We start from the raw sequence: 21,587 nt of genomic DNA, 5'->3' as shown, positions 1-21,587 counted from the left end.
TTATCATCCAAGATCACAAATTTAGGAGATCATAATCCTAGGCAAGTGTTGGGAGTATAGACAAAAATACCCAAACTGGCCAGGGGCTGATTTTTAAATAAAAAGTAATTCTCTGGCCTTGTAAGCAGAATAAGTTTCTTAGAGAGAAGGTGCTTATGTTCCCTGGTGTCCCTAGGGCGGTAACTAGAAAATGGCAGAAGGCTGACAAATGCTGTTTGGATGAATCGGTTAATTGACGGACCATGCAAAAACTGAATTTCAGTCTGGGGCAAGGAGATGGGCACCCAAATATAAATTCCATAGCAGTGACCTTGGCAAAGAGAAGGAGCTTGATTAAGGTCAGCTAGTGGTGTTTTTACTTTATAAGGCATTCTTTTTGTATCCAAGTACCTAGCCTTGTAGCCTTAGAAAATGAATGTAGCTTTCCAGGGGACTTCTTTATCTCTAGGGTTTGGATAGGGATTTGGTAAATGGGCTGTATCATCAGTAAATGCACAATAGTTGGTGTTACTATGATCTCATGTAACAAATTCAAAAGTTTTAGTTTCATTACTATTAGTGTTAATCAAGGCACGAGTCAGATTTGGTATATATTAGAATCATAAGAACACTTGAAAATACTCGTTTCCCAAGATCTCACTGAATCAGCATTTCTGGAGAGGGGCCCAGAACCTACCTTTTGTAAAAGCTATCAAGGGACTTGGAAAGGAAGCCAGGGTTGGGAAATTGGAGCCCAGAAGGAAACCAAGTTATTATCGTCAATATATTAAAACATGACTTTAATGCAAACAGTGAGCACTTGTCAAGGTTTTACGTCCTCATGAGAGAATACAAGAATACATTGAATGTATCCATGAGAGCACAAGAATGACAAAGCAAGTTCCATGGACGCCAGGAAAAATTGGGATCCTAGAGAAAGCGGAAAACGATGAGTGAGGCTGAGAGTAAGAATGCTCAGTTGGTTACAAAACTTGTGGATGCCTTTTAGGATAATAAAAACCATACATTTCTGGATTATATTTTTTTCTACCGGATGGAAGAGAAAATCATTGTGCTTGTTCATTTTTCTGGAAGTTAACCTCTCACTTAACAGAGTTGTAAAATGCCTAGTTCTTAATCAACAGTAAACAGGAACTCAAAAAAAAAAAAAAATTGACTCCCCCATCTGCAAAGTAAACACATCAACCTGATTAATTTCCTTCATCTCGAAAGTCTGAAGTACTTACATGTACTCAGGTATAAAATGCGGGCCATAATTCGTATTTCATGTTAGATTTTTGTACTGGGAGATGGAGTAACAATCCTTGTGCTGCCCCCTCAAAAATAGTTGCTGTGGTGGGGAGAGGGCAAGATGGGTAAAAGGGGCCAACTGGATGGTGACAGACGGAAATGAGAGTTTGGGGAATGGGCACAAGGAGTGTATACAGAAGTCAAAATACAGCTGACCCTTGAACAACTCTGGGTTAGTGGTGCCAACCCGCCATGGATCGTGTCATATTGTACTGCATATTTTCTGGAAAAAAATTTTATATAATTTGACCCACCCAGTTCAAACCTGTGTTGTTCAAGGGTCAACTATATAAGTTTGTACACATGATATTCATATAAAGTTATTGATACTGAGTCCAAACTCATTCTGCTCACTGCATGACGGGACAATAAATTGGGAGACGAGGTACTGGGGCAAGGAATACGACTTTATTTGGAAAGCCAGCAGACTGAGAAGATGGGGAACTAACGTCCTAGAGAACCACCTTCCCCAAGTCAGAATTCAGGCTCCATTTATACTAAAAAGGGGAGGGGGTGCGGTTGGTTGTTGCCAACTTCTTGGTGTCAGAATCCCTTGTTCTTGCAACTGTCCGCTTAGGTCAGGTCCTGATATTCCTGCAAACCTCCAACAAGGCAAAAGTTATTCTCTGTTCTGCAATTTTTTTTTTTTATCTCTCTATGAATGGAAGCATGTTACACCTTTAAAAGACCAGAGCCTCGAAGATGGGCTCTCCTGTATACTTCACGCTACAGGGACATTCTTCTACAAAAGGCGCAGAACCAGCATGACCAAGTATAGGAAACAGAGCACAGGGTTAGAGCTAAAAGAGCAGGTCTAATATGGAGTCACATTTGTTCTTCCTGGTTACATTATAAACCAATGGTACCTCAATTAAAAAAAAAATAGAAAGAAAAAAATTTACTGTGAAATACTCACTAGTCTTCTCGTTCTGATGCTATACCCCCTAAGGTTTCCCATCCTGCTGGGATTTGAGGAGTGGCGGGAGAGTTCTGCCTTTTACCACCCTGTCTATTGATGATGCCTGAAATCCCATCATCTGAGATTCATTTCCTAAAGTCCTTTTCTCTAAAGCCCTCCTTTTTTTTTTTTTTAATGGAAAATACCCTGAAAGGGAATGATTGTGGGGAATAAGACAGCATTTAAATATAGCTCTTGTCTGTCTGTGATTACAGCAGACTTAATTTTTCCTCATTTCTTTACAGTTAGCAATATCTTTTTCCTCCAGAGATTTAGAGAAGGGAGGGGAGAAGAAGGAACCAGCCAGAGCTCTTCAAATGTTGTGAACGTATTACCATGAACTGGCTTTAGTTACATGGGGGAAAGCAGCTCAGAACTCTGGAACTTCATATAGATGCCTTTGGTGTACCTCATAGCAGCCATGAGGGAGCTGATTTTCCTCCCTTCGCTTTGTCAGCGTTTCCTCTCTACTGTATGGAGGGTGGAGGTGACATGGCAGAAACGTGCAGGAAGAGGAGGTATGTGTATACATTGGCTAGACACATGGTTTTGTCTGCCCTTCATTTCCATATCCCATCCTTACACACTGTTCAGTTTCACGTCACAGTTGATTGGTCCAGGGGAGACATGTGACCTGCATTGGCCAATCAGAGCTGTCTTTGGGCGTTTTGGACTTGAGTTCTAGGTGGTAAAGTCATTCTCTCCCGGTGGTAAGTGAAGCTGTTAGCCGTAAAGCTTAGGGAATGGCAACAGACATGCTTCTGGTATGTGAAGAAGCCTGCAGGCAGCAAGAAAAGCAAAATTTGTGACGAAAGAACACAAATGGGGATTGAAGAGGAAGCATTCAATTGTGTGTGTGATCCCAGTTCCAACTCAGACACAGATTCATCCACTTCTTAGGTTCTCCAGTGGCCTTGCAAGGTCCCACAAGTGCCAGAAATTATTCCAACCCAAGGCTAAATCTATGTTAAATTCCTTTAGAACAGGAAGCTTGTCATGGCTAGTCACGTGGTTGTCACTTAGTTAAGAAAAAAAAAACCCATATATTGAAAAGAAGTTTGGAGAGTCTATCAGGTAAAAGAAGACAGCATTTCTAGTTTCTCCCATGGCCCAGGTGGGACCACAAAGAAGCAGACAAACCAGTTGAATGAATGAGAACCCAGGCTGACGATAAACCCGTTGTATTTCTCAATGAATCCACGTTGCTTTCTGAAGAAGTGTGCTGGAGGAATATGTATGATAAGAAAGTGAATCTTGAGTGACAAATTGTTTTGAAATAGCCTTTCAATTGGGAAAATGGTGACTACCGGCTTACAAGCACATCTTCAGCTAGTTCCTTTTTAGAGGCACCTGAATCATAGCTGCCACTTGCCACTTGCTACACAAAACTACACTATGGTCTGACCCCAGAATCATGTGTACAGATACGGGTGGGCTCGTTTCCCCCATCACTGCATCACTGAAGGCCTTCCTGTGAGCGCACTGTTTGTGCACGCTGTGGGGATGCAGGCGGGGTTGCTAGGAGACTAAGCACTGTAACTTATTATTGGAAGTTTGATAAACACTGACAGTTTGCTGTATTCAGATTGCAAGAAATAATCTCGGCTCACAATGGAGCAAGTGGTCTCTCTTTTCTTTGGATTCAAAATGGGTCATTGTCTCTCTTTCTCTGAAAAATTTCATCTGGGATTTTTTTACACTTCACTTATTGTTAATATTTATTGACTGAATGTTGTTTGTCAGATGCTGTGCTAAGCAATTTGCTCGTGTGTGAGCAAACTTATTCCTCACAATATCCTATGAGATATGAAATTTTATTGTACCCATTTTACAGATGAGAATAGCTACTCATCTGTTACATAGTAGAGGTGGGATTTGAACTTAGGCAGTGCCACTCCAAAGCCAGAACACTAAAACACCGTGCTATGTTAATTGAGGGTCTGCTATATGGCTGGCATCGAGGATAGTGTAGTAAGTGAAGCAGTTAAGAGCCTGTCCTCATGGACTCCTCTCTAGTCAGGAGATGAACATTCATAAAATAATCACAGATCTATGTATATAATGGTAAGCTGGTAAGTGCTGTGGAAGGAGCAATGGGAGTTCTGATGACACATGCCTGGTCTGGTCTGGGAATCAAGGAGGGCTTTCCTGTTGAATAAACACTGGTGTTGAGAGGTAAAGGAGAGTTAGGAGTCAGTTAAATGAGGAAAGAGGAGGGGAAGGAGTGGGCCAGATGCAGGGACGAGTACACACGGGGCTCTGAGATGGGCAGGGGCCGAGCATCTTGGGATTGGAGAGAAGACCTGAGCACAGAGATCTGAGTGGGCAGAATAACACAGGATGGGCCTGGAGGGGAGGCAAGGGCTGGGTCACTCAGGGCCTTGTAGGACCTGGGAGGAGCCTCGTCCTAACCCAATGACTAAGAGCCAGACGTGGAAAGACTAGCCTTTGCTGTCCAGTTTGCACAACAACATAGGCAGAGTGCTACAAGCAAGGGCATGTGATGAGCCCGATGTGGAGATGTATTGTCCAGAGATAAGGCTAACACACACCCAGAGAGGGAGGCCTCCTGGTGGCAAGTCCTAGGAGGAAGGAGGAGGCAAGGCTCCAATCTCATCCTGATTTGGGTCCTTAACGTCTGCAAGGACCAACAGATGCGGGCCTATTTGCACGTCATGACCCCATTAGGAAGCCACCATCTCATGAGTCTTTTCCAGGGCATCTTAGGCTAAATCGAAACAAAGCAAAAAACTCCTTCTCATAGGGTTGAAGAGTAGAAAGGACAGAGACGTTGAAGGTCACGGAAAACCCCTCCTGCCACACTACGGAGGGAAGAGAGACGGGTCCCCCTTCTGGGGAGAGTAGTTCAGTGGCCGCAAGTTCCCTCCTGCTTTGCTGACAGCGGTGGACCCAAGGCCAAGTCACCACCCTCGAGGGATTCTCCGTTCACCTGGCAGGAGGCATGACTCTCACGTGCATGTGATGTACACACCCAGGTCACAGTCATTCTCCTAATTGTTCCCCTATATAAAGGGCAGCCACCTGGAGCCATGTCTGTCCCCATGACTCTACCCTGTACTCACAGATATGAGTGATCAGATGAGGGTTGGCCCGGAAAGGGGGGAACATTTCTCCCCTAGGCCTGAGACTTTCATCCAGGTGGACGGGACTCTGCCTCTGCTACACTTCCAGCCTCTTCCACCCCTTCCGCTGGGGGAGGAGGAGCCAGCCACCTGACTGGTGAGTTCAGGAGGAAGACCTGGCTTGCTCAGCTCAGCCCCTCCCTCCTGCTTCTTCTGAGTGCTCTCTGCCCATTGGGAGCATGTGTTGTACCCTGTTCCCTGCCACTTGGATAAAGGCACCTGTCCTCATTTGGAAGCCCCCATTGTTGCAACACACTGAAACCATCTTTATTGATAAAGTTGATATGTTACTTCCCCATCTCCCTATTCTTTTCTCAAGTGTTTTAAAATGTGGGTTGGAAAGTGGGTGCTTAGTGATAGGACCCTCTCAAATTCCAACAGGCCCTTGATATAACTGGGGCTCATCAGATCCCTTTGGGGATGTGCTGGTATAACTGGGGCTCATCAGTTTGGGGATGTGGGATCAAGCCGGGTTAGGTGTGTTGGGATGCTGAGTGCAGACACGTCAAGTCAGGGGTTGGGTACAGCACATTCTGCCTGCCTTGGGACCACAGTTCTAAGGAAGTAGATCTGATGATCAAGAGGCTGGCGCCACGTGAGCACAGCACACAGAGAGGTGGGGTTCTCGGGGTTCTATCTCACAGCCTCAGCCACTCCTGACCTCCGGGCAATTCAGGCCAGCTCACAGGATCCACCAGACCCTGCTGCATCTTGAAAACAAATTCCTCATCTAGAAGTTTAAGCAAGTAGAGTTGGTTTGTGTGACTTGCCACCTAAAGAATCCTAATACCATTGGCAAAAGTCTTTCAAGATACTCTTGAGAAAAGCAATTAAAATGTACTTTCACTTTTTAAAATGCCTAGAAGTTATCTATGTTTCTGTGGGGAGAATGTTGGTGTGTACATGTAATTTCATTCCAATTTACTGCACTCTAGCTGCAAATAAGAGGCTGACAATTGCCTCATGAGAGGTCCCGCAGTTTTGGAAATGTGCTGCCTGCTCTGTTTCAGCAACTTTGATTTGAATTCAAAGTAGAAGAGAAGACTGGAGCTCAGATTAGGAGTGGTATCTTGCACCTGTCACCCTCTAAAACCAAAAGTGAAGATACGGGTCTGATCTTCAGCAACAAGTGCATAACAATGACATTTAATAACGACGATGATGATTTGTTTTATAGTTTACAAAATGCTTTCGTATCCATCTTCTTGTTCTGTTACTTTTCTACTCACATTCCCAGATAGAGGTGGTGTGAGGCAGCCATTGTTAGCTCTGTCTCACAGAAGAGGAAATTAAGAGCTAGCGAGAGGGACGGGGAGGGTACAGCTCAAGTGGTAGAGCGCGTGGCTTAGCATGCACCAGGTCCTGGGTTCAATCCCCGGTACCTCCTCTAAAAATAAATAAAATAAGTAAAACTAACTACCCCCCCAATTGAAAAAAAATAAAAAAGAGTTAGAGAGATAAGGTGACTCACCCAAGTCCATTGGCTGAAATGTGGTACTGCCAGGGCCAAGTTTAAACCTTCTGACCTGGAATCATGTGTTTCTAGGGAAAAGGTTCTCACCAAGCTCCATGGGACTATCCATCCAGAAGAAAATGATGTTACACGAGGGCACCAAGCAAGGTAACTCACCTTTCTGCAGAGCAAGGAGAATCTCTCCCAGTGCACAGAATGAGATTCACTCCCCTCGAGCCTGGGGTTCCCCACAAAGTTACCTGGGTGCAGCAGAAGTTCACATGACTACAAAGGACTTAGGGGAGTGTTTGGCATATCATAAGATACATATTTCACTGAATGAATGAGTGAGTAAATGAATAAATGAGTGAAATGGAAAGAGAAAATCTATTAGTCTATAATCCCAGAATCTTTATCTTAAAAGAATATGGATAGGCTTCAGAGGACCCAAGAAACCCCTAAAATTCAAATAAAATTGTATGTATTATGTGCATTTTTCTGGAAAGAGGGTCTGGGTTTCATCAAATTCTCAAAGAAATGGCTGGGCCAAAAGGTTAAATATCACTGGTATGAATTATAAGGAGAAAAGCAAATATTGTAGAAGAAAAATCTCCCTTTGCAGCCAAAGAAGCACCTTGCTAATATATTTTTGGGTTGAGGAATCAAGCCCAGCCATGTTTGATGAGGGCTGGAGTTGTGAAAGGCTATTGGGGTCACTCTGTTGGCATATGGAGGGGAAGATCAAATCAAAGAAGGGGTAATTTAGGATTGTACTGCACAGAGGATGCCAGACGTTAGGTCATTTCCACTTTGGTTGCAGAATCCTGAACCAAATTTTGAAATGAAATAGTAGGTTTTTGATTCCTCAAGCCTTGTTTATTTTACTTTATTTTTCTAAAATAAGCTTGTAGTCCATCTTTTTGAAAGTTTGAAGGCAATCTTTCTCAGAGTCAGAAGATTGGACCTAATCATCTCTAGAACTGCCTTTCATATTTGTAACATCATGTAAAGATTTCTCATACAGAATGCCCTTTGGGTTGGGTTTCTATATGATGAATTACATCTTGTTGTTATGGTAACTAGCACTCTAAATATAGCATGAAGCACAAAAGAGTTTCATTTACAAGGTAACGTGAAATTCTTTTGACAACAGTAGTTTTAAAAATAAGTCGATGAATGCTTGTGTTTTTCTTTTTTCCTACAATGAATTTTCTAAAGTCTTAGACATGAGTCAGCCTTTTATCCTAACTTACAAGTTTTCTCCTTTAAGGAAAGAATAGTGAAATCAATTAGGTGGTATGCATATGACAGAATAATATGAACATTAAAGTGCATGCTTTGCATCATGCCTAGAGAAGAGTCTGTACCGTCGCCACGCAAATATCAACGTGCTTATCTCTACATGCTGATACGACTAGTCTCACACACACATACACACAGAGCTCATCGTTTTTTAAAAATTTTACTGAACGATAGTTCACATATCATAAAACGTATCCACTTTAAATGTTCACTTCAGGGGCTTTTTGAAAACTCACGGAGTTGTGCAACCATCACCACAGTCTACCTGTAGACATTTTCACCACTCCAAAATGGAACTCCGTATTGGTAGTCATTCCTCTTCCCTACACCTAACCCAGACCCCAGCAACTACTAACTGACTTTTAAATTCCTTGCAATGAAAGTATACAAATTTGATACATCATTCATTATATTTTCTTGCAGTTCGCTGATTATCTTGTATGCCAGTAAGATGGTAAACTTCATGAGGGCCAGGAACAATGGCATGACTCGTTCCATCCTATGAGGCTGACACAAAAGTAGATGACAATAAATGCTTCATGACCGAGTGGAATGGGGATTTTTATATTACCCAATTAATGCCATCACAAGCTATGCTTGTAAGATGTCAAACATCTATAGACTTGAGAATATCTGGATGGCTGACTTAATATTTTCATCTTAATCTGGATGTTTTGGCATCAAGTAATGTAACCCTGAGGTTAGTCTGCAAAAATTAAGGGACTTCACTCATTTATTCTGAAGTGTGTTGAGCTGGTGAACTGTCACACAGATGGGTGATGCCTGTCAACCTAACTCTTAGGGAATTACCTCCAGGGGAGCAGAAAGGCAGCCAAGAGTCCTTTGGGTAATCTTTCCTCATTCCAGATGTTAAGTATATGACAAGATGTGTTCTAGTGTGATGTTGAAGGCATAGACTCTGAAGACAATGCAAAAAAGGAAATTGGTAACTAAAATTAAAGTTCCTTCATCCGATTAGAGGCATCTGACAGATATTTAGGTGTCAGAATAATTGCTGACTTTTTTCTCTTGTTACCCTTCAAGCATTTTCTCTTAGATCCCTCTTCTCAGATTAGTGCGTAACTGGAAAATAAACAAGACGGTTCATCAAAGAGAATGGAAAGCATTCTCACCATTCTTAATTGGCTTATCATACTTTCCTTGTCCTAAGGGTGTTTTGATTTAAAATTCTAGCTAAGGCACGTTTGAAGATATAAACTAATTTTTATCATATTTGAAATCAAATGTATGTACAGTATTCAATTTATTAGATGCTCATATTATCTTTCCTCTTTAAGTTTCAAATTCTATGTTGAGAATTTAAATTCAAGCTTTCAACATTTTTGATTTGAAAACAGGAAGTAGTACAGGATGGTGTCAATATGAGGGCATTTTTTATTGCAAGTGGTAGCCCGTGAATTCAGTGACTTAAGCAAAAGGATAATTATTAGTTTATAAACATAAGTAATACAACAGTAAGGCTAGCTTCAGTGATGGCTACATCCTGGGTTCAAGCAATGACTCAATTCTTAGATTCCTCATAGCGGCAAAATGGCTGCAGCTGCTCCAGTTACTGCTTACTCCCAAGTCCATGTCTAGTGAAAAAGTGAAACTATTTCAACTCAGAGATTTCCAGCCAAAATTTTACTGCATCTCATTGGTCTGTCAGGTTCATGTGCTCACTCCTGAATCAATCACAATGATCATGGGAATAAGAGACGCTGATTGGCTTGGGCTGACGGAGCAGTCAAGTGCGTGTCCCAGGAGGTAGCAGCAGGGGAAATCTCCTAATTCAAACTAGGGGCTTTATCCAAAAGAAGCAGAAATGGATTTCAGGAAGGCAAACAATGAATCTCCACGTAAAATGCGTTTTTGTTCCTTTATTCCAATGTATTAGATGATTTAAAGGCTTAACAAAAAACACGAGGACTAGAATCCAGCACTCAGCCCAGTGCATAGTATTTGCTAGTCAGCTCAGTCAGTTTTGGTTGAATGAATGAATGAAACAATGAGTTTCTAAAAATGTGTCACATCCCAACCCATGTGGTACCTCCAAACTCCAGTGAAGGTAACAAGTTCTCTGCGTGGTCCCCCTCTTTTGCTGGCTGTAAGATGAATGTCAGCTTCCTCACCCCCACTTCTCCTTCCACGAATAGTCAAGAGAAGAGACCCAAAGCGCCATGTTCCCTGTATCTTTTCCACTTCACATCTTTCATACCCTGGGGGATGAAATTTTCAGTATTAATTCTCAGTGACCTCCTTTGCCAATCCTGCAGAGCACTTAGTATGCAGGGATTTATTCTTGGCCTTTGGGGCCTCAGCCAGAACCCAGATAGAACATCATATCAACATGGTATCGCATACACTTCAATACATCCACACATATAGAAGACAAAGCACCCACATAGAGAAAAACAAAAAAAGAAAACAGAAAAAGAAAGAAATGGATCTCTGCCAGCTAGAGCTCAAAGATGGCACCTGCCTGCTAGAATGAGTCAGAAGGAGAACATACAGACAGTGTCCACAGGAAAAAAAGAAAAAAAAAAAAGATTAAAAAAGCTAACATTAGGGGAAAAGAAAAAAAAGAAAGGAAAGATGCCTCTCTTGGCTAGAGTTTGAAGGTGGTGCCTGCCAGCCAGCAGGCCGCCTAGATGTGTGCTGAATTAGATTCCTGCCCCTCAGGCCGACACCTTAACATCAGCAGATGAGTCTCTTGCACATAAAGTCTGGGCTCCTCTCCATAGGCTGCCTCTTCACGGAGCCCTCAATCGAGTATGAGTCCTTTAAGAGCTGTTTCTCAGATAGGTATAGCCTTGTGGTCTTGGGGCCACGTGCCCCACTGATTTTGAAAGCTAGCTATTTGGGGGGGATTGTTTCTCAGGAACAGATCTGAAAAGTTGGGGTGCCCGACGTGGGGTTTTGCTCCTCAGGGAGAAGCTCTAGGTTTTAAACTCCCTCCCAGTTGTGGGTGTCTGTGCCCAAGATGGGGTTCATGGTGAGACTGTGCCCCGGCTTCTCCTATTTGCTTTGCTGTAGCTGCAGATTCCTGTGTCTGTGGGAGGAAGGGAGGCCTGGTCATTCTTTTGTCACCATCTTGAACCAGAACCTGTCCTCCTTCTTTCAGCTGGGGCATCTGTCTTTTCCTGCCTTAGGACATCAGTGGTTCTGCAGCCTTGGACTCAGAAACTTCCACAAGAAGCCCCTCGGTCCTTGGGGTCCCAGACCTTGCCTGGATTACGCTGGTAAGTCTCCTGGGTCTCCAGGTTGCAGGTGGCAGATTGTGGACTTTCTCCACCTTCATAACATGTGAACCAAGTCCTGTAAGAAATCTCCTCTTGAATATATCTCTGTCCTGTTGGTTCTGTTTCTCCTGAGAACCCTGACTAATGCACTGCTGTAATAAAGTAAGACAAATCTAGTGAATTAAAACAATACTCACTTATAATTTCAGAGTTCTGTACATAAGGGAAAAAATCCAGTGGGTTTGGCTGATTTCTCTGCTTTGAGTCTCAAAAGGCCAGAACCAGGTGTCCGCAGGCCACGTTCCTCTCCGAGACTGGAGGGGAGAATGTCTCCATGCCCCCTCGTGCTGTTGACAGAACTCAGGTCCTTACAGCTGCAGGACGAGGTCCCTGTGTCTCTGACGGCTGCGGTCTGAGGCCTCCCGTAGCTCCGAGAGCTCACTCGCCAGTCCTCGCTCGGAACCTGCTCTATCTCAGAACCAGCGGCGGCATCAAAGCCTCCTCACACTGCCCGCCCCTCTCAGCCTCCTCTTCTGATCTTCAGACCGGCCAGTCTGATAACACAGAATAATTTCCCTATGGTAAGGCCTAGCTTTAATTCCTTTGCAAAGTCCCTTTTGGCCTGTTAGGAGAAAAGCCATGGAGACCCAAATCCTGCCTACCAGATGGGTATGTGTTACCTTCCAGAACGTCTGTGTGGGTTTAGGCTGCCTCCAGCATTGTCTAAGAATTTCCATTTCCTCACTCTCCTCAAGCATGGGTCTTATTCGTCAAGCAGTGAAAATTGCAAACAAACTTTACATAGGATGGGTGAAAAGCCATCTGTGTTGCTTGAATTGCGTTCCTTAGGTTATTCACGAAGTGGGATTTGAAAGGGCATTTTGTGAAATGGTCAGTAACGCAGTTACAGAGAGATCCATGCAGACAGCGGGACGGGGGCGCTGCGCGGCGGGGGTCGGGGCGTAATGGGGTGGCCTCTCTGCCCTGCAGCCCAGCCGGGCGTGGATGAGGGGCAGCTCTGAATTGCAGCGGGCAGCCCCCGACGCAGATGCACAGCGGTCGAATCAATCTGGAAGCGATCACAATCGATGGTAAGCTCACCAGGACTGCTTTCGCCAAGTGCTGGCGTGTGCTTTGACACGAAGCCCACAAACCCCTGTCTTTCTGTTTTAGCGTCTTGCGCCAACTATGCCATAACATGCTTCACAGACTATTTATTTCTCACTTAAAAAAAATTGATGCCAGATTCAGGTTGCTTTCAAAACAAAGGATGTGAGGACCAGAAAATTTAAACTGCGGGCTGACTGCTGAAGGGAGAAAAGAGAAACATATTGAGAAGGCAAAACACGGCGGGGCTTGCTGACGGTCTGTCGTAAACTTGGTGAGATAAATACATGCATTGAAGCAAAGTCCTGTATTTCATGTCGATTTCATAAAAAGAAATGGTGACAGCCTCTCAATACTCCATTCAGAGAGACTGGGGAACTCCACGTGGATTTGGATTTTAACTAAGCGTGTATTTTAGGGAAGGATTTGGCTCAAATGACCTGGATTAGGTAACAAAAACGCTATGAATTCACAGTTTTCCCCTTGCCTTTGCTTGTAGGGGCAAAGTGAATGGCAAACTTTGTTGAGGCTGTTATATTAAACTCTGCCGATACTTTGAAATACCAGAACAAGGTTCCTAGCGTGGCAATTATATATACTTTGCCTTTTAGCAGTCCACGGTTTGCATTACTGTAACGAGTTCATTCACGGCCAGTATTCGTTTAAGTCATTAATTTGACTCAGAAAAAAGGTATATACAATAGAGATTAATCTTGTGGGGGTAGGTAGCAATTGGAAGGGGGCTTTGAGATTGCCTATTTCCAGAATGTTCTATTTCCGGAACTGAGTGTTTTTCAGTTTGTGAACCTGTGCATTTATGATATATGCACTTCCCTAAATGCCTACTCTCATTAAATAACATATTTAAAAAGAAGGGTGCATGGCAGGGGTGGAATTTTAAATTTGGCAGCATTTTTAAGGTGTGGCAAAATCTTCAAAATCACAGGTTGTTGTAGAAAGGAGTTTTATCAATTCTAGAGGTTAGAAACTTGTGGTCCGTATGCCACTATGCCACGTTCAAACCCACAGATGTGTCTGGCTCACGAGTTTAAACCAAAATCAAATTAATTGTGAACCATTCAAAACTGAGGGAATTCACATCAAAATCCAGCTTGCGGGCTTCCTTTGAAGAGTGAGCAGATCTTACAGCACAGGGCTTACATCAGCACATGGCAACAATCTGGTAGAACAAAGTAGAAGCTGCCTCCTGTATGCAAGGCCTGAGCTTTCCACTTTGTCACAGTCTCCAGCACGCCCTGTGGTCTCTCCCACAAAATGTGTGACCTCTGTTGCCTGCCAGTCAATCTGGTTGAATGTGCAATTACTGATAGCCTGATGGAAAATTATAGTGAGTCACAGAAACCCAGATACCTGGAACTTTTTGCTGTGGAGTGAGGTTTGGTTTACAGAGAACACAATGAAATGTGGGTTTGGTCATTACATGGTTAACCACCTCAAGGAAGGCAGTCTGAGCGGAGAATCTGACTCTCTAGATCTGTCTGACTTGTGCTTTGTAGATACAGATGAGACCTTCATCCCCGCTCACCATCCATATGTTCTGAAGACCACTAGGTGATGCTTTTGAACTGAAGTCAGAGGAATGAATTCCAAACGACTCCCATGCACATGTTTGGAACAACCATAAAAACTAGCTTTTCAGGTTGCAGCTGTAGTCCTTTGGTTAATCGCATCTCCGGTCCCTGGGATGCAAGCTTCACTTAAAAATGAAGTGAGGCAAGACCTGGGATTGCTGTGCTCTGTGCTGGAGTGGTCCCCACTGCCGGCCCACACAGATCACTTAAGAAAAGGCCAACAGGATGGGGATGAGTGTGGAAAGAGAGCCTCAGAATCAGCTGCAGACCTCAGGCTCCCATGTCAGAATCAGGGAAGCCAAGGAGGCAACCCAAAAACGCTTATAGACCCTGACAGTGGGCAACACCAGAGAGGCAGCTACAACTGCAGTGTGTGAGGTTGACGACCCATGCGTTGGTCACCAGTGTCCTTGCGACAGCTGTTTCCCGCTGTTTCCAGCTAATGTGTAATCAGGTCGCAGCAGCTGCCTCATTTACCAAGAGAGAGGATTTTTCTTTGCTCATGAGCTATTTTAGAGCTGGTGACATTTTCCAAAGGCATTGGTGTTCTTGTCCTATCTTGGTTTTAAAATACTATGGATTTTATAGATTTTTTTAAAACTTATTTGGGCCTTGCTAGATTTTTAGTTAAAATTTGGCCTTCTCTAAATGGTTCTAGGGTTTGGAAAATGGGAGTAGCCTGTGGTATGCCTGAACAGAACTCTGTCTCATCATTGGTGCCTGTTGTCTGAGAGTCCTCACCGAGGGGGACGGAGAAGAGGCTTCACGTACAGAAAACCCTTATGACTGGAGAGGTTTGATAGTGAAGTGCTGACCCGTGGCATTCCTCAGGCCAGTTAGACACCAGTACACAGAGAATCAGGTCACTTGTCCATGCTCGCAGGACAAGTTCGCAGCAGGGATGACTCTAGGACCCCAACCTTTGGTTAAGTCAGGCTCCCTTTTACCAGGTAAAGTTGAAAATTAAAACAACAATCTAAATAATTTGGTCCAGGGACCATTTGGAGTGTGTCAACAAGACGGCAATTTCTACAGAAATTGAGGATTTCTATCCATCAAAACACAAATGTTTCCTAACATCTGCATCTTCGGCATCAAGTGTGTGAGCATGTGAGCCTCTTCTCAGAGCCTCTGAAAAAATTTTGCTTTTCTATTAAAAACAAAAAAGTGTAATAATACAACTTGTGGTGTCGTAACGAGGGTTAAAGTTAATGTTCTACAAGGCATCAGTTCACAGACACACAGCCTGTCTGCCAAGTCATCTCCTTGGGCTCATGTCCCAAATGCCATGCACGTTTTCCTGCGGGCCCCAGATAGTCCCCACCACACATTCAGCTTTAATATAGTCAAGGCACCTCCGATTATCCAAAGTACTTGTTTGTTTATTGACAGTTTGTCTTTTGTCAAGAAAATAAGTTTCAGACCCCAGGGCCCTTACCTGCCGGATTTGCTGCTCTGTCTCGAGGACCTTGAACAGTGTCTGATACACATAGTAACCCTTGGTAAGTAGGTAAATATTCCTCAAAGGAATACACAAATAAATTAACAAATGATATTCTTATTTATCAGGTGATCGTCTGTTGTCATGGTCAGAAACTACAGCCCACGGACCAAACCCAGCCTGCCACCTATTTTTGAAAAAAAAATGTATTACATATAGTTATGCTTATTCATCGATGAATTGCTTTGGTGGCATTTACACTACAGCAGCAAAATTGAATAATTGCAGACAGAGCTCCTGTGGCCTGTAAAGCTGAAAAGACCTACAACCTGGTCCTTCATAGCAAAAGAAAAGCTTTGATGACCTCTGTGTACTGGTGTCTAACTGGCCTGAGGAACATCACGGGTCAGCACTTCACTATTAAACCTCTCCAGTCATTAGAGTTTTCTGTACGTGAAGATGATAAGATCATCTCCAAAAGGTACTAATTTTAAACTCAGAAAATTGAGGGGTCGTCTCAGCATCACTAAGTAAATTGGTGGGAGGGGGAAGAAGAAACGGGTCTCCAGGCAAAACAGCTCAACTCTCCCAAACAGATGAATATCTGTATTATTTCAACATATCAATGCAAATCTCTTTTCTCTGAGTCTGGATGATGATGATATTTTTCCATAGTTTTTTTTTTTTTTTTATGCTGGCACCAAATGAAATATGGAGAGCTTCCAAAGGAGTGGGTGAAGTTTGAGATGGCAACAGCATTGCAGAAACCCGCCCGGCCCAGCTCCAAACTCTCATCATGACAGCAGTATCTAATTACTGCGCTAAACATTGAGAAACCTGATATTATGCAAATAAACTCCAGCTGCATTTTATGACAGCACATGCAATTTTTATTAAAAAGATGTAAAATCCTTTTTATATGGAAAAAAAAAATTCCTTCTCTTACAGTATATAGAATTAACCAGAGATACAGTCTAATAGAATCTAATAGCTTAATTCAGTACAAATGTTGGAATTCACTGAAATGCTCGTTTAGATAAAGAATTCTGTCTTTTTGCGTATGTAACAGAGGGCAGTATTTGGTGCTGCTTGCGTATTGGCGGCTGTAGGAGGACTGCAGAATTTGCTGTGGTACTTGGGTCGGGGGTGAGGGTGGTGGTGGTGGTGGTGGTGGTGGTGGTGGTGAGGGTTCCAGGTGTTTGCTTTGTGTGTTACATTTCACTTTCAGCAGATTTTTAAAAGGAGTAAGAATATAACATATTATCTAACACATGTATTTGTAGTAAGTACTTTGTAATTCTGTTCCTTTTCTATCCTGAACTGAGATTCATAGATAGTGTAACTTATTTATACACATAATATTAACAATCGCAACAAATTAAAATGTCAACTACAATATAAGGAAGAAATAAATAAATGTAATTTACTATGAAACACTATGTATTTTAATATGCAAAATGCTTGGTCCAATCTTCACGTGAAGACAGCAGAAAGCGGTCGTATGCTTGCCTCTGTATGTTGAGTCATTACTTATGTGACAGGGAAGTTATGTTGGTCGCTCAAATACCATAAGCGGTTGCTGAAGGCTGTGATTTTTCTAAAATGGTGAATAGCTCTTGGTAATGTTCTAGAGAAAGTAAAAAAGAAAATAAAAGCCCTTCCCTCAATTTGCATTGCGAGAAAATTGCTTCATATTAAAACTGTACCAAAAAATAAAAAAAAATTTAGATTTATGTAAAAACAAAGATTCTATATTAAGGTAACTATAAATAAGTTTCTCAGCTACAAGATGGTCCTTTTAGAAGATGAAAAATCTTGCAAATTTCATGACAGTTCTCCCTTATGCTGAATTGTCAAACTCAGCAGGATGTCTGGAACCCTTAGCTTCCCCGAATGAAAAAAGTGACCTCCAACATTGTGTAACCGAGACATCCCTAGAAATTTCCAAAATACCCTTTAAAGGGCACTGCTTAGAACTACTAGCCCAATCTTTGATATTGTGGTACTGTTAGAGCAACCAGAGTTGCTATAGAACTAGACTTCTAAATTTCTCTAAATAGCTTTGTTTTAATGCATTTCTATAAAATTTCATTAAATGACAGCAAAATACATGCAGGTATATTCTGAGGGAAATGGTCATCTGGAGCTTTATCTGGTGGCCTCAGAGGTAACTTAGAAAACTCCCCTCTCACTTTGCGTTCATCTTTTGTATTGCCGAAAAGAAAGGGGAAAGGGAGACAGACATGGTACTGAATGGCCGACGAAGTCAAAACCATTGGTTTGGGGCACTCAGAAATGACAGAGACCACACAGTGCCATCTCCAGTGAGCCAGTGCGTGGTCAGGCTTCTGCTTTTCTGACATTCTTGTCAGAGATCCAGTTGGTTCTCACTTTTTTTTTTTTTTTTTTTTTTGGAGGCAGCTGTTTTTGGAGCTAACCAGCATCTATCTACGGGCGGACAGGAAGTCCTGCCTCCTCACTGGACTCCCGAGGCTTATGATGGAGAAGGGGCAGGGGAAGCAGTATGGGTCCTAGGTCTACCCAGCAGCATCCAGGTAGGACTTGTAACACTTCTCATAAGAAAGGCTATCCGTGTCTATCACTGGTCAATCATTTGGAAAATTTGTTATTTATTTCTCAGACACACTGAGTTGGAATTTGCTACCTCTGCCTATGATAAACAGTAGTTAGAAATATGCTAGATTTAAAGAAGAGAAGGCCCTGGGAAGTTTTGCCATTTGGTGGTGGTGGTGTGGGGGAGGGCAGGAGGACTGCAGGTAGAAAAGGAAATTGAGTTGTTTTCTAGCACGTGAGCTTCTGGTTTATTTTTGAGAACCAAGGTTCTCTGTTGGGTTATAAATGCTGTGAAGAAATTTTGCTTTTTCTTCTTTTGGAGAGAATGAAGTTCAGGTCTAAGAGGTTCTGTTACATGTTCCTAAATAAAACTACTTGTTACCTTTACCAAATGCTTTCTGAAAGCTCCCGGATTGTGTACAGGTTGCAATGATTCACCAGATTGTCAGGTCCCTGAGTGCGTTGTCTGTTTCATCTTTTGTGGCCCCCTTGTTAGCTGGACGTAATTTGTTGAATACATAAATGAATGAACAAATTTACCTCCAGGCATTGCGAAGTCTGGGAGCACATTAACTTGACAATTGAAGGAAAAAGTAGACTTTCTGACATTTCTACCCAAGGAACAATTAAAAACAGAACTTTACATTTTATTTTTAAATTCCTTTTATACCCAGTCATTTAAAGAAGAATATCATTCTTCCATTCCATAAATTTTTAATGAGCATCTATTAAGTGCCAGGTGCTGTGTTAGGCCTTGAGAATATGAGATGAAAAAGACTAGTGAAGTCCCCATTTTCCTCATGGAGCCTGTAGTCCAGTGGATATTTGGTGCAGGGTGTAATAACCTGTCTTTACATTCCCTTCACAACAATGATTCAAACAATGGGTGGCCGGTCCCCAAGTCATGAGGACTTCCACCTGTTTTATTGATGTATTTGCTTAGTCTTTTGCTGTAGCCCTTATTAAGAACTTGGAGGAAGTAGGTCTACAATTATCTCGACTTGTGTCTTTTAACCCAGCTCAACCTCAAGTCTGGGTCTTCCTCAAATTTAACTCTGGCTGATTTGAAAAGTGATGTATTTTTACATTATCAGATGCTCCTCTGTCAATCTCTCTCTGCCCATTACTGTCCACCTTCTACTGGCAACCAAAAACCTACTTGGAAGGAAAGGATTTGAAGGCGGATGACTTTAAAACACAAATGATCCCTAATAGAGATTTAAAAAAAAAAAAACTTAAGGAAAAATGAACAGGACTTGCCAGGAAGGCTGTGGTTTCTCCTGTCTTCTCTTGCCTCCATCCACCCCAGCCCAAACCGCACACTCACAAGCCCTTGAATGTGCCTTGGAGAGAAAACGGTTGGCAGCCAGAGCGATGAATTTCCTTCCACAGGCCCATTTCCATGCCTCATAGACACAAGTACTGGCCAGGAACCAAGCTATTAAGGAGCAGAACTTTATGCCTAAAGGGTCCAAGAGCTACAGAAGCTCAAGTGATTACCGTCGTCCCTTGGTATCAGTGGGGGATTGGTTCCAGGACTCCCTTGGATACCAAATATCCATTGACGCTCAAGTCCCTTATGTAAGATGGCATAGTATTTGCATATTATCTATACACAGCCTTTTGTAGACTTAAATCATCTCTAGACTACACCTAAGACCATGTAAATGCTATGTAAATAGTGGCTGGCATACGGCAAATTCAAGTTTTGGTTTTTGCACGTCTGTAATTTTTTCCCCAATATTTTCCATCTGCTTGGTTGGATGACTCTGTGAGTGTGGAACCTGTGAATACAGGAGGCCCGCTGTATAAGAACCAACAGAGCTAAGGCACTTCAGCCATCAGACAAAGTTATCGCTATAAAAAGGCAAAACGGCACCCCAGTGGACAGAGATGGGTCTGAGCTACAGCAGCCCTAGCCGTCGCTGATTCCAGGTCTGGTTACTGAGGCAGGGCCTTCACAACTCTGGCTCTGTGTGAGGCGTGGGAGGTGAGGTGCGAGTCTGTAAGAACCCCCCCAGCCAGACGTGATGCATCAGGCGGGAAGTATCTGCCACAGGGCCGGAGCCACTCAGGGCATGGAGGGCTGCCTCCGGGGGACAGTCGGTACTGTCCACAGCGATGGGTTGTGATGGAGTCAGGGAGGAAAGATGTTTTCAGCTCGCTTGTGTTTGTGGATCGGGCTGGCCTTTGTGTAAGGGCACTTGTTCGTGTTTCAGTGGGGAGCTGGGCTCTTACCCTGACACACTTAACAGCAAGCAGTACTATGCTAACTGTGTACGTTGTAGAAGCACTGGAAATGGATGCATGTTGCTAAAATATCATGCCGATGATGGAAGAGTAATGCATCTTAATTGGATTAATTATAGTAATCACCATCATTGCCCTGATAGTTAACAGTGTCAGAATGACTTGACTTTGTTTAATTTGAGCCTCGTATAACCATTCTATGAAGAGAATGGAATAATTGCACTCATTTTACACAGGAGAAAAGTGGAGAACAAAACGGTGAATTCACTTCTGGTAAGTTACCTACCTAGTAAGTGGAGAAGTTGGGAATCAAACTCAATCAGAGTCCAGAGCCCATGTTCTTAATCTCCTCTACGATACAGCTTCCCTAACTGTACTGTTAATGTATAAGGAACAGCAGTAGATCGAACTTTGTCCGTTTGATCTTGGATTCAGTTGTCACTCATTCATTCAATATGCATTGTTTGTGTACCAATTCAATACGAGACACTGAGCTCTCTTACAAAGATGAATAGGACAGTTTTTGCCCTCAAGATCTGTCTTTGTGGGAGCAAGATGTGCATCTAAATAAATGATTATAAGTGGAACGTAATAATATAGTAAAAGCACTTACAGCGTGTTTGGTGAGGACACAGAGTCGGGGAAGGCATCGTGGAGGAAGCCATTTTCCATCCTGGTCCTGAAGGTGAGGAGGACTTTGGCGCAGACGATGGGAAAAGGAGCAGTCCAGGCAAGGAGACGGTCCCTCAAGGACTGCTGCACGTGCGGTCCTGCCTTGGCTTTGGGGAGGGGCCCTGACCAGTTTCCTAGTCTCCAAGAGCTAAAATCGAGGGTGAGAGCTGCCTCGACAAATAATGAATGAAGCATGTGTTCAAAGCATGGATGCAAACAAACCTGTCTGCAAGGGCAGACGATGGGGAGCTATTTCCAACTCTGGAAGAAGGAGGAGGAAGCTGGGGACTTCTCCATGGGGGACCAACTTGAATCAGGTTGGGGAAGATGAGAAGAGATTTTCAAAACAGAGAAGCAGAGGAGCGAAGGAGTGTGGGCTATTTAGGGAACTATCTGTTATAAATGGAAGGAGGCACAGGGATGCTGGGAACCGAGGGCCATGGTGCCAATGCATGGCATGCCTGGAGTGCCATGTGAAGCCTTTCGGAAAAGCATTGATGAAATGTGAATACTCTTTTCAAGCAGAGGCATTACCCAAGGAATTAGAGTTTATCCTAGATCAG

The 21,587-nt window shown here is 43.1% G+C and overlaps 1 long non-coding RNA gene across 3 annotated transcripts in view; it reads left to right on the top strand.

Annotated features, from left to right (window-relative positions):
* Nucleotides 1-6,997: 6,997 nt before the first annotated feature.
* LOC116662751 overlaps nt 6,998-21,587 on the top strand; it is a 98,444-nt gene continuing 83,854 nt past the window's right edge. The window contains exons 1-3 of one of the 3 annotated variants that reach the window (XR_004318769.1): nt 6,998-7,012; nt 11,271-11,388; nt 17,946-18,083. This is a non-coding gene — a long non-coding RNA (uncharacterized LOC116662751). Of the gene's footprint in view, nt 7,013-11,140; nt 11,389-17,945; nt 18,084-21,587 lie in introns of those variants that run through there. The other 2 variants (XR_004318770.1, XR_004318768.1) reach the window with 2 other exon arrangements.

The sequence above is a fragment of the Camelus ferus genome, chromosome 3, assembly GCF_009834535.1.
Source record: "Camelus ferus isolate YT-003-E chromosome 3, BCGSAC_Cfer_1.0, whole genome shotgun sequence".
NCBI classification, from domain to species: domain Eukaryota; kingdom Metazoa; phylum Chordata; class Mammalia; order Artiodactyla; family Camelidae; genus Camelus; species Camelus ferus.
Note: the sequence above shows the minus strand (reverse complement) of the source record. Positions and strands in the feature narration are given on the sequence as shown.